At 38.6% G+C, this 14,766-nt stretch overlaps 1 long non-coding RNA gene across 1 annotated transcript; it reads left to right on the top strand.

Annotated features, from left to right (window-relative positions):
* Positions 1–9,627: 9,627 nt before the first annotated feature.
* Positions 9,628–13,799, top strand: LOC139117815 (uncharacterized). The gene is made up of 3 exons (XR_011548589.1): positions 9,628–10,025; positions 12,618–12,707; positions 13,723–13,799. It is a non-coding gene; the product is annotated as an uncharacterized lncRNA (long non-coding RNA).
* Positions 13,800–14,766: the final 967 nt, after the last annotated feature.

Genomic DNA, 14,766 nt, shown 5'->3' with positions numbered 1-14,766 from the left:
CAAAACAAACGCGCCAAGCGCTAACAAAAACCCATACCAAGCGGCCCTTTTCAGGGCCACCAAATACTCCAAAAAGGGAACTACCAAAAAATACGATAAGATGACATAGAACACACAAACACTTAAAAGAAATAACAAAAATCGTACACATAACAAACAACTGAAACACAACATTAAATACAAAATAAACAATCACAGTAACGTAACAGAAAACATGGCCGTGGAAATAAATCAGCTATTTCCAAAGAAAAGCCGACAACAACATGAAATTCAACAACAACCTATCATCGCTCAAACTATGAAACTCCGAAAAATAGTACTAGGCAAAAGCCTTAAAATTCATTCGGACACCAACAAAACCAAACAGAATAAAACCACCTCAGGATTTCAACAAATAAAGTCGTATAATGTGACTACGCTACATCGTGAGACACAAACAATCGCAACAACACCAATTCAAAGAAAAGTCAAATTGGACTCCACGAACAACAAAAAAACAAAAACTTGAAAGCTATCTGAAGCTTCTAAACTCGCACTTCTAGAGATACCCTTTCAAACAAGGAAAACATGTCGCGTGCCAAAAGAATCGCGATAAACCAGCTTGCAAACATTGGACAAATTTTGGGAAAATAACCCTTCGACAAGGGTCGGTTTTTCGTTATTGTCAACACAAACGATTACGTACTCGAATGCGAAAGGCAATTACGTAACACTCAGTATTATACACAACAAGCCAGAACAAACAGTAAACAAAGTAAATGAACTATTAATTAAAATGTACGAGAACAAGCACATCAACCAGGATACTTGTAAGTATCTTGATTCAATAAACATAAAATCCGTACCCCGCAGTGGTACTTATTGCCTAAAAATTCACAAACCTCCGCAAAAATCTAAAAGACACACCAGTCAAAACAAAATTTACCGAAGTAAAGAAATATAGAACAAACAAACCGAACCACCAAACGGACTCACAACGTGACCAAAATTAATATACTTGCCTCGCTAATCGGAAAGCAAGACCACTAAAATGCATTAAAATAAATTTTCACAAACACAAACTAAGGAAAGAATCGACACTGCGACTGATGAGAAACCACACTCGGGTTTCGAAACGCAAGCGTCAAAGGGCGACTCTATCAACTTTTGTAACAACATAGGTCCGGCTGCGTCTCGCCATAAGCTTTCCCCACACCATGGAGGTAGTAGAGACCTCCATGCCCACACAAACAAAACATTACCGTACACACTAATCCAAACTTCTCTACAAATATCCAAAGCGAAACAAACATTTCATTAACACAAACAATCGGATAAGGATGTAGGAACACATTTTCGAAACGAATCAAACACAAACTCGACACAAAAACATCTAGGATAGTTAGGTGGGGAGCCTGTTTCACATTTTTTACATCTCGCCATACTGTCTATGATTCTAAAAATAAAGTCATCTGCCACTTTTTCTGTATACGCGGTTTGGCAAAACTCATCTCTTCAATCGAAAGTCGGGCGATTTCATGGTTCTTTGGGGCACTTAAGTGTACGTCGAGCTTAAGGAATGTAGTTACATTCGCGATGTTTTATTCGAAAATTATTTATTCCTTCAAGGGCAAATGCACATAATTTATGCTGTTGGAAATACTGGCCGCTCATAAACAAGACAATAAACTCAATATATGTGCATTTTTACTTATATTGTCAAAGTACCACCGACACCCACAAAAAACCAAATGGTTCAGTCCAGGTATTTGCAACTCTGCCATCCGACTGGTCAACAGGAAATCAACCATAGGTGTCTTTTGGCACGCGTATACGCCAGTCACCTAGGCGACGGTAATCTGCACCACTTATCACCATCGGGAAGGTACTCCTCCCCCTATACCACTGGTGATCCCACCCTCAAGGCACTGCGTCATTCGACCAAGCATTGTTATTGTAATTTCCTGCATAAAATTAACAGCGAGGTCAAACGGTCAAAACCTCTCGGCATTTTTCTCATGAATGTTAGTATGCAAATCATGCATGGGGCATATCATACAAGTATCTTTTATCACATTTCTTGCAAAACCTACAATTTAGAAGTAAAAGTTTTCATTAACTTTGTATTTTTTACCACTTCGTGAAACCAAATTTTAATTTTAGACAAATGATGTCGTAGTTTTTGTCACAGTGTACTTCTCTTTTGTATTTGTGTTTCATATTTTTTTTCAATGAATTATATCAACAGCTCATCAGAGTTTAAACATATTTTCATGTAGATTTCCCAAAAATGGAAAATATATAAGTGGCTTCATTCATTGGTTGCGGTATTTTAACTAAAATGCAGTATAATACCTGGATCTATTTTTTTGCATAAAAAATTGAAATAAACAATCATAGGGCTTCATGGTCTATGATGCAGGGTTACAATAATTTGAATGTTGATTCGTGTGAAATTATTCATGAGTTATGGTAGAGAGTTACAGAATGAAAATCCTCGGGTTTCTTGTTGTTTTCTTGGTGTTTTCTTCACCAGTAAATCATACACAAGATAATGAAAACTTTAATTTGTAATTGCCCCAGTAGGGATGATAAAGTGACAGAGTATGAAAAGTTGCAGTCTTCAGTTCCTTGTTCTCGCATTAGTTCTTGTTTACATTCATTGTGTGCATAGTGTTAGTCCTTTGTCCTTTTGGAAGTTGTTGTTCATCAATATTTTAGGGATAACCAGCCTGGAAGAGAAGCTCAGTTGGTTCAGGATTATACTGCTACCAACAACTGCCGCTTCCAAGTCTCCAGCTTTGCACTGTAAAAGGCCTGTGTTTCCATTTGACATCTAGTTCGTGTATTTTGAGGTATACTGACTCAAACTTGCTCTGCCGCAGTTTTACAAGAGATTTATGTACACACCAGGTTTTTTGCGTTGCGTCAGTAGGTATCATAAACTATAGGTGGCGCTTCACCATATGGAAGCACAACATCTGAGTTTCAGTGAGTGACCGTAGGTGACGCTGCTCACCTAAGCGCTCAACAGGTAACCCCAAAGCTACACGCACGACCATGCTCGTCAACGGATGTCAGAATGTTATTCCGATGATATGAACGATTCATAATCTTTTTGAACTACACACGAGTGTCCAGAGTGTTATATAACCAGGGGCCCATGCTTCGTAGGGTTTAGATCCTACAAACAGATCGAACAGAAAATCGATCGATCTAGCAGACTACCAAACCCACTGGTGCCTGTGAATTTAACCCATGTTTTATAGTTTGTGAAATAGTACGAGGGTTTCCTTTCTGCCGACCACCATACCGCCGAGGTATGCACTGTAAACGTCCATCTCGTGGTTCGTAAGTCACCGTAGGTCATAACCCTCTGTTAGTCATACTGGCTGTCGTTGTGTGTCGTAATTTATAGCCTGTGGCAATTGGAAAGGCTCCTCTGCTAATTCTGACAAAGGGACGGTGGTCAAAATTTTTAAAATCCGACCCCGTAGCAAATATTTTTGCGGAAGAAAACTGCATCTTTTTACAAAAATTTTCACGATTTGAAAATTTTCATAATTTTAGATAACTTGAAAATAAACTAAAAACTTTGGAATTATCGTATCAAAAGATGCATATTCTAAACAAAAACTATTTCAAGTATAATAGACTGTTACAGAGATATTTATCTCAGACAAAGGTTAATGAACCTAGCGGTCATCGACACCAGTAAAATGGTTAATTAAAACAACAAGAATTCAATTATAAGTCGATATGCATACAAACCATATTTTAGGCAAACGCACAATAACGCTAATTCCGTTTTACGAGGGTGTTTACGGAAGTCAGGACGAAAACAAGAACATGTGTCACAGTGACGTTTGAATATTAATTGTGACACTGACGTTTATGATTGGATGTATCATTTTATCTTTAATTCATGTCTATCGTATGATCCAAGCCACGCCTTAAAGATAACGTTTAAAATCCCATCCTTAAACATACAACGAGCAGTCTGGGTTGCTAAAGGGAGAGATTGGAACATTGAGAGGGGAACACGGCGGACCCAAGACATTTAGACTATGGGAGAAGCGTATCTTGGGCGATGGCAACTGTCAAGCTTGTCTACAGAGAAATAAAGTCTATGTAGTACCAATGAACTCTAAACGTCTCGTGTAGTCAATACACTGAAGATCCCCAGGTACCTCTCGGCAGCCAAGGCGAGTTCAACATACAAACTCCCCCTATGAAAGAACGAATAGTAAAAGGGTGGTCGGAAGTAGTTACTACTACTTTGAAGAAAAAACGTATAGTAACAAGACGAAAACACAATCGGACCGATAGGCACAGAGTGACAGACATATAGTATCGCTGTAGAAATGAATTGAAGGTCTGGACTCCACCATCGTGGTAAGCGTGAATCTCATCGCATCACTACACCTTAAAACAGAATGTTCATATTACGCTCAGTCGTGCCCGAAACACTTCAGAATGTTTACGTGTCTGTATGAATATACGAATCGGTCACGTGCTTGTAACCTAGGCTACAAGAGGTCATCGATCATAAAAGCTGACGTGAAGAGGTATATTTCTATTGTTTAGTTTGAGCGTTACATACTAGTATATATATATTATATATATATAATATATATATATATATATATATATATATATATATATATATATTATATATATATATATTCTATTGTTGTGTATCCAAAACGGCGATGGTGATTACCAGATCATCCCATACGAAACGAGGCACAAGTTGTAATAGAAAAACAAGAGAAACTGTTTGCCAGGCTTGAATAAGATTATCTGAAATAAATGTGAGAGAGTGTATGCGATTTACAAATACAGAAGACGCAGTGCTTTAGATCGACGCCCTAACTATGATCATCTCAAATTATAAAAGTAATACCAATTTCGAAAAGGAAATGAAAGGACAGCGATCGAAAGTTGACGAAATAATATAGCGTTATTGCTTATTTTTGATGACCGAAAGTTCTCACCGGCATTATATCAATAAAGCTGTAAGGATTTAACCTTGTGACTTTTGCGTCGCAGTTAAGAAATGGCTATTGACAAAGGTTGAGACGACCCAAACTAGCCAAAATTAGCCAAACCACCATAAACCACCATAAACGACCCATATCATCAAGTAAACGACCTAAAATAAGCACAGGGATGAAATATGTCTCAGATTTCTGGAGAAACCGCCCCAAAAACGGCGAAAACCAGCCGGCATTTTCGATCATTGCAAATTCCTATACATGCAATCAACGAGTTAAGGGGTTCGGTTTGTTTCTTCAATAGAGGGCGCTGTGCAAGATTGTTACTGCTTTTACAACGTAAAGTGTAGCACAGGGAATTTCCCCGTTGTCGTGTTTAGTGGCTTACCAGGAATGAGATCAAAGTTTTTAGTTTATTACATTTTTACAGCTCATTCACATTTTTTTTGATACCAACATTAATTTATTTGAATAAATTCTACAAACCAAATATTAAGATAACATGTGCCGTGGCCCTGGTTCCATACATGTACATACACATACCTGCATATATGTGCATGCATGCATGCATGCACACACAACATATATATGCGTGCATGCAGTTACATTATTGGCCGGTGAATGAGAGTCTGGAGACCACATGTTTTCGAAATTCGTCAATTATGCCCCACTAGCACTGCACTGCACAAAGTTTGAAAAAGCGCCCTCCTTCGGTGAGCCCAGTTACGATGCTGAAGTTATTTCGTTTTCAGTTGTGTCATCGAAATGAGCCCCACAACTTGGTAATTGATAGTACCAACAACATGGCTGCCCGCAATTCTGTCGACGGTTTCTCCAGAAGGTGGAGTTTTATTGTATCCCTGAATACCTAGAATGTTGTTTTAGGTCGTTTACTGATGATATGGGTCGTTTTTGGTGGTTTATGCTGGTTTGGCTAATTTTGGCTAGTTTGGGTCGTCTCAACCTTTGTCAATAGCCGTTAAGAAACGGCTGGTCGGGCCGTTACCCTGGTTTCGCTCCAGTGTAAGTCTAGGGTCGGTGAACGTTAAAATAGGCTACCGCCTATGGCAGGATGTGCCTTGGGGATAGATATTCTGACTCTCAAACTTTTACAAAACCTTTTTGGTCTACCACTCGTGAGACTCATTTGGAAGCTGATAATGCAAATAAGATCATTCTCATTGGCTTATTTTGTGAACAATCAAAAATTTTATTTTTCCCCATAGAGTTAAAATCTGGATGGCGGCCATTTTGAATTTCAAGTGTCTTTATAAATAAGGGACATTTTTTTCTCTTGTACAAAATTCTGTTTGGCAACCTCTGATTTTTATTGTTGATTCCGAAAGGGAATTTCCCTTGAGGAAAGCGCTTACACTAATTTGCGGAACGGAATGAGCGGAACGGAACGGAACGGAAAGGAATAGCCACGCCAATTAAAAAATTAGTTTCTCTTCATTGGAGTCCATGTTTATTCGCCCACTGGATCATTTGAGGCGTAACAGAATGGAATTTCGGATCTAAAACAGAAATATATCATCATTTTTTCAACCCTATAAAAGTAATGCGTCTGTTTTTCCAAGTTTTCTTTTTTTTCCTGTGATGAAAATCGTGAATAAGACTACTATTAAGAACTTTATTCATAAAAACACACTTCGAGAAGTGTGGTAGAGGAAGAGCAATAAATCAAACATATATAATCAGGCAAGACTGCTCCCGAAACTGCTGTTGGGAATGAATAAGACTATTGGACTGAAGCTATAATTCAAATCTGAAACTACCCGAATCCAAACCTTACCCTGGATATCGCATCTGATAGAGGGTGATATGGCTACCATGAGCCATGTGAGGTGGCGGTCTGTGTATCAAATATTCACCTCGATGGCATGGCGCCAGAGGAAAAGAAAACCGGAGGTTTCTACAATTGATACATTGTCTCCTAAAATTGATACATTGTCAGAACATGGTATGATACTATATGCAAATGTTTCAGTACCAACAACCATATTGCTTAAACAGAAAGTTTTGTTTGCTGTTTCATTTCATTCCATTCATTGGAAGATTTTGTGTAACAAAGAGAATACTGTAGAATATTTTCACTTGGAACTTTTTTCAGTTGTTCGCTGAACTCATTTTTGTGCTAAAATAAATCCCAGTGAATATTCTTATTTTCCATTCTTTGCACATATATTGATAAGAAAGAGTGAAAATAAAATCACAGTGATGCCAGAACTGTTTGTTTTTAGTGAGAATAAATTCAAGTGATAATAAAGTATTCTAGAGTACATACTGAACACCACCGATGTTGAGCTTAAAAACCAATTAGTTTATGAATTGAAGGGTTTTAGGGAAATCCACTATAGTAGCCATGTCATGTGACTTAAACTATTTGTCTCTGCAGTTGCATGGTACTCTTATATGCACAGGATATCAATCCAAGTCGGCTTTTACCATTCAATAAAATCCCTGGGAAATTCAGTGGGCAAAAACAGAAAAATAAGGACCCAATGAAGAGAAACGAGTTTTTATTTTGTGTGGCCATTCATTCCGTTCTGTACAAATTAGTGTAAGCAGCGGCGGCAATGTCACAATTTTAGAGGTCAAAAGTCATCATCACCTCAAGTGGGAATGTGTCAGCGGAAGTTTGATATAGCCTTTAGACGGTGAAAGCATCATTGATCAATGAGCCAGCAGATAATTTTACCATTCACATGCCGATTTTGAATATTTATATAATTTAGCGTCAAACTAGGCTACATTGCCGATAAAATGATGGGAATCTTGGTTAACAAATCTGGCGGGAGATCTACAGCTTTTGTTATTTGTTGCCAAGGGTCTGCAGACTAAGGGGGCATCATTTTATTGGGGGGGGGGGGCACTGGAGGAAATGGACGTGTCGACAATTTTTTTTTCAAAGCATGCTCGCGCAACAAATTATTTTTTTCGGCATAACTGAAGGCAACACAAAATATTTCATTGGTTCTCAAAATGAAGTCCACGTGCATTTTTTGTGCTTGTCAAATTTCATTCATGTAACCTGTAATCTTTAATGGTGCAGAATTTTGCACATATAACCCTTCCCACATTAGAAAATTTTGAAATATGCAGATCTCAAAATCTAAAAATGCATTTTCATGAACTCAAACTAAACTGACTTCACAATGTTTATGTTGTATTAAAATTTTCTGATGAAATGAATCTGCGTCCATTCTTCAAATGCTAAACAGAGCAAAATTTGGAATAGTATATCATAACGGAGGTGTCAAAATCAATTTGGTTATTGTGAATTAACTACATGAATGTAAAGGAATCAACTGAAACATACACGTTGTAATACGATTGCCACAATAGGCGGCAGCTCAAAATACTAAGATCGGTTCTAAACACTCATTTTTGGTATTTCTAGCACCTCACATCACTTTTTTACCACCATCTCTAGGAAGTGGTAACTTCTTTGCTCACCTTGGGGTTATGCAGCAAATTATTTTTATTCACCATGCATGGGGGACGACAATATCCTGCAGCCCCTCCCTCAGAAACCAAATTGTTCTCCCCTTAGCATGCTCGGTTAAAATCTTTGTGACGTGGGGCTGAAATTAATCTATCGATTGGCCAATCACTTACACATACATACATACATACATACATACATACATACATACATACATGCATGCATGCATGCATGCATGCATGCATGCATGCATACATACATACATACATACATACATACATACATACATACATACATACATACATACATACATACATACATACATACATACATACATACATACATACATACATACATACATACATACATACATACATACAAAAGAACATCACAGTCGACAGTCGATCAACGCGGTAACTTGGAACTACGGTCGTTTTGCAATTTTAGCCATTCTTTTGTGAAAAGTTTATGACGGCAGGCTGTGTTGTCGTTGTATGCCGTACATATGCAATTATTGTTTGAAACTAAGTTGCGCTATTGCGATCGTACAAAACAGAGTGCGTAGTTACATGTTGGCCATAGATACGCCCTCTTTTGGGCTGACCGCCCATCCACAATATGGTAGTGCCCTCTATTAGGCGCGATTCTCGCGGTAAGATTTAAATTAAGATGTTGCTTCAAATTGAAGTTGTAGCTTTGTTTCCTGTGGTATTTGACACAATTTTCATCTTGAAAACTTCAAAAAATGAGGTGCTTTACTTGAGGTGAAGAAATAATAATATTTTATTTAAATTCTGCTCCGCTCCAAAATCCAGTGGGCGAAAAAACACGGACTCCAATGAAGAGAAAGTATTTTTTTATTTGGTGTGGCTGTTCCGTTCCGTTCCGTTTCGCTCATTCCGTTCCGCAAATTAGTGTAAGCCTGAGGAAGATTAAGTCTTTCAATTTCGAAGCGCGGCGCCGTGCTACTTTATTGACGAGTTTCTTACAACCCAATGCGTTAATTGTCGGAGTGCATTATCTCTGCTGAGATATATAAAAATAAAAAAAACAAACAACGCATACAACAAATAAAATACCGCAGAAACCAACCAATGGTAGAAACTCTTCGGGACCCCGGGGTTACGCCAGACTAATTCACCTTTGAACGATACCAATATTGCATGCAGTTTACTGTTTCCCTTCACATTATAGTACAATCCGTCGCTCGAGGCTGATCTGCCGCTTCCTCTTGCTAAAGAGGAAACGAGTGTTGGAGTGGAGTGCCCTCGAATTCCAGTCTACCTGCACAATGGCTGCCTGTTTCAGATGTACGTTGTTCCGAATTGTCAGATAACAACGTCCGATTACTGCGCCTTGCGATTAATATAAAGAAGCCAAGGTGGATTAAGATCGCAACCAACCGTGGAACAAATTGGTGATGTTGAGAATTTTTGTGTACCTTTTCCGTGTACGTTGAACTGATATTATGGGTGTACAAACAATAATTATGCTATACTGTGCAATATTGGCTATATTGTTAGCACAGTCACACACTAACACTAGTGGGATAGATTCCCCGCCTGGAAAGAAATCTGACCAAGAAATTCTTCATTCTCAAGGTAAGTGCATTTTGTCGTATAACCTGACTGCATAAAATCGATTAAGTATGTTTGAACAGAAGACAAATGTTGTTTGCCCAATCATTGTCCAGAAAAAAAAACTTGCCTTACATAAATGACAATAAAGATCACAATTTTTGACGATCGAGAGACCGACAGGCTTTCTATTCATCCAGTAGTAAAAAGACAGTAGCTGACAGGCTAAATATTTTCGTTCGATGACACGCTTCTTGACACACTGCATCAGAAATGCAATGTTAGGGTCAAAATCCGATGTTGTCAAAAACTGATAATATCACCAGCAGCGATTGCACTATTTGCTCACAAATATAGTACACGGTAAACTGGTTTTTGCCCGAAGCATGCAATATCACCGTGATCAGTTGACAAGAAACTTGTTGCAGCTCTGTTTCCGGGTCGGGGAAGTCAAACACGAACGGATTCATGAAATCTATAGCTTACGGAGGTATGTCCCTGCATCTCATCTCGAAATAGCGTCCAGAAAAAAAGGAAACACGGAAATTAATGTTTTTCGTTATAACAGTTTATCACACATTATCTAAACTGTCTGACACAAGCCTCACAAAGACAACGCTGGCGATATTTCATTTCCTTAAACTGTGTACCGTTTATTACATGTACAAGTACCATAATCGCGAAGTAGTGAGTCGTTCAGTCTGTGTAGTAAAAAGTATCGATCATTTAATTTAGAATATGGTCAGCTAAATCAAGCTTTGAATTCCTTACAAAAGGTTTAAAAATACATGTAGAAGTCTTGGTGGCGTGCTATCGAATCAAAAGTTAAATACTTGGGGTATCGCCATGAGGTATGTGACAATATAGAGAAAGTGTTCTCATATTCCAAGCAACAGACCACCGTTTCACGCTTCGCTCTTTGTCTCAAAGAAATTGTTACCGTGCGCTTTGCCATCCAAACCCAATACCGAACAATAATTAGCGAACACAACGCGATTAGTCGTAAATCTGCTCGTTTATTCTGATTCTGATTCAAATTCAATGGCTAAATTTCGATTCCCTCCACCAATGATTACATTATTATTTTCACTAGGCGTTCAAGCGTGCATACGATACAGAATGAACTTTTCTTTGACCCGAGTCGACCTACCCGCTCTTCAATTGTACGACTCGTGAGCCATACAAGCCATATAATGAACAATCGTTCGCCGAGAACAAAGCTACTTCCACCTGCAGTATATCAAAAGCCATTAGCAAAACAAACACACCAACGAGAACAAACGAGAAGAACTTTCGAAAAATAGCAATTAATGGAGCCGCGAAACACTTCTCGGTGTAATGTACACGACGACCCCTTGTAAAATTTCTGCTGTATGTCACTTTTACGCGCCTGTATCGATATTAGGGATGCTTCCAGAATCTTTGATATAGGAAACGACAAATCATAGGATGGCATATTTGAAGGATCGCTATGTGCGTAACGGCTAAGGACATGTACCAAGCAAAAACTCCAGTACATCAATTTAATCTGCGTAGGGAATTTTCGATCCTTTTATCTGCTTTTTATTGATAATGAGATATTGCTCGCTGTTTCTGTGTTGGTTCCAAAATTTGACATATTGGAGAAGTATCGACTCTGCATACTTTTTCACGGAATTTGAAACTCTTCATTTCAGTTAATAAATAGTCCGGCTAAATTTTTTTTTCAAATGCTGAAAGATAGCAATTATTTCGGTGATTTGCTCTCCGCAACTATTCTCAGTTCCACTTTCACCCTCCCCATTTTACCCTCTCCCCAGGTCAAATAGCCTACCCTTGAGCGAATCGAGGAAAGAGGGACAACATACAAAGATTTGTGTCTATAAGCATGACTTTTATATTGAACTTGATATTCATGGTCACTATCTGAATGCACTATGGCATTATTTCTCCTTCCCATAATTCCTGAAAAGATGGGTCTGACCCACATTGTTCAAATCGATGTTTATAGAATCTTGTTTAAGCCACTCATGGAGGGATCTGCGACCCTGACAGTGGCAGACACACTTGAACTGTCAACGATGTTACGGGGCGAAAAAGTGAGGGCATTTCAAAACGTTCTCAAATGACACAATGGCTGTAGCTTTCGACATTCCTGCGATGTTAATCTGGAAATAACTTGTATTGCATCTTCTGCACATCGAAGCGTTGTAAATAACGAACCGTTTGAAAGTTTTATTCGGTTGGCAAAACATACCATGCATATCAGAACGGTGCAATGATGAATCGGTGTTCGGACGTGACTTCTGCACCAGCTTGTACCTTATATCCATCAAAAGTAGACAGGTTGCCATAGCTCCTGCATTTTTAAGTGACGGTTGAGTCCAACAAAGTGTGTAGAGCAAGTATGAGGAAAAGCATGAATCTGCAATCTGCGTGTATTATGTAGCGAGTAGATCAAAATAGCCTGAATCATATCGAGGAACCCCCCCCCCCTACGCTTCGACTTGCCCGGTGATATGCGATGCCGATAACGAAGTTGATAGTTCTGAAATGTTGATCCTATTTAAATTAACAATCTACGCCATGACATGTCAGAATGTTTTCACATTTTTATTCCAAACATGTCCTTTACAGTCAGAGATGCTGGCCATCTTAAGAGATCGATGGCGTCTGTCTCTCAAACGACCGAAGAAGCCATCGCTGAAGCGATACGAATATGGGAAGGTATGTCCACTTGGCAATGAGTTCACTTATCTCCATGGCCGATACATTTAAACTCCAAATTTCCATGTCCAGGGCTCTCCATCTATGTTATACAACGCACAGCTTGACAAGGAAGATTGTTAACAGTGTGTGTTATCTATACATACAACTCTATGGAAGTTGTGCCAACCTTTGGCAACAAACATGACCAAAATGTCGGAGAAATCAGTTTTGTTTGGACACTTATAATCCTTTCTAAGGGAGGTGGCTGTACTATTGCTAAAGATGAAAATCTCTATAGACAATTACTTATTTGTTCTGTGTCACTACAATTCAGATTTCATTGAAAATCCGCAAAACAGAAATTAATCAGTTCTACTCTCTACGGTGTATCGTGGGTTTTTGGTGACGTAGAGAGTGTTGCCGTAAGTTCATTTTTTTTCAAATCCATGAAAGGCAAATATTGAACACATCTCTCTTCCGAGATCTAGTGATGCATTGCTGAGCATATTCGATTTGTAACTATCTGATATCGAGGCAAACCACAACGCATTTGCGTAATATGTTAGGAACAGTGCTCAGTGACACTAAAAAGTAGAATGCGCCTCGACGACAGATATTCGGACTCTCAAACTTTAACGATATTCTTTTGGCCTACCACTTGTGGGCGCTCATTTTGAAGCTTAAGAAGTGAAAAAGATTTTCACCGACTTATAGTTTATTTGTTAAACTCGGGAATTTTACTTTTCTCCATAGAGATAACACAGGGATGGCGGCCATTTTGAATTTCAAATATCGGCTAATGTTGTGTAATTTGTTTCTCTTGTACGAAAATTTGCATGGTGACCCCAGATTCTTACTCTTGATTTTAAAAGAGATTGAATGGTTGAAAGTTTGCCTGAGGAAAGCTTGAGCAAAAGTTCAAGTCTTTCATTTTCTTGGCGCGAACTACCTCATTGAAGGCCATTCTACTGACACTCTCTGCGCTGGCATAATACCAACGTTAGAGATTACAAGTCAGAAATTTTCTCAGCAGCTTCAACAACACAGGAGTTGACAACAACGGAAGAAGTCACAACAACTGCTGAGTGGACAACCATCGAGGCAACAACAGCTGAACCCACTACTACAGAGGAGCCAACCACTACAGATATAACAACGGAGCCCGAAACAACGACTGAAGTAGACACGACAACACAAATGGGAACTACCTCAGAGGAACCAACCACACTAACCGAGACAACAACAGAAGACTTAACTACCACAGAAGGTGAAATGTTGATTTTGCATCGCCTTGGAAGAAATGTCAAATGTTCCACACATAACGTCTAATATCTGAACATGTGTAATCTCTAAAATTAATATATTTCAAGGGGATCAAGGATGCGAGGCGAAAGTTTTAACAATGCCTTAAAATGTTTAAAAGTTATTTCCTTCCTTCAGACATTTTTATATCAGATGAAATAAACCTTGTGAAATCAATGCGTTTTTTTCCTGAATTCAATTGATAGTTACAGAATGACAACAACGGCAGAGGCCACCACAACTAAAATGACAACCACTGAGGTAACAACAGCTGAACCCACTACTACAGAGGAGCCAACCACCACAGATATAACAACGGAGCCTGAAACAACTACTCCATTAGAGACTACAACACACAAATGGTACACGACTACAGAAGAGACAACAACGACATTGCAGACAACAACAGAAGACTGGCCCACGACAGAAGGTTAAGTGCATGGCCTCTGAGTCAGTTATTTTTTGTTCAAAATGCATATGGTATTCAAAAATATAAATTGGATCAGGGGATCAAGGATATGAGACAGAATTTTTCACAATGTCTTAAAATGTTTTCAAGTTATTTCCTTCCTTTATATATTTTTATCTCAGGTGAAATAGACCTTGTGAAATCAATGCGATTTTAGCTCACATTTGGTATATGTATATATATCAAAAAGAGCTTCCAAGTATATGGTAGGTCGGCGGTGTCTTTATGTTTGTTAGTATGTGCGGATGAATGTCCGTCCACATCAAAAACTCAAAAACCGCAGCACCTACGATCTTAGTATTACGT

Source organism: Ptychodera flava, chromosome 18, assembly GCF_041260155.1.
Source record: "Ptychodera flava strain L36383 chromosome 18, AS_Pfla_20210202, whole genome shotgun sequence".
In the NCBI taxonomy this organism is placed as follows: Eukaryota; Metazoa; Hemichordata; class Enteropneusta; family Ptychoderidae; genus Ptychodera; species Ptychodera flava.
The sequence above is the reverse complement of the archived record's forward strand: the minus strand, read 5'-3'. Positions and strand labels throughout refer to the sequence as shown.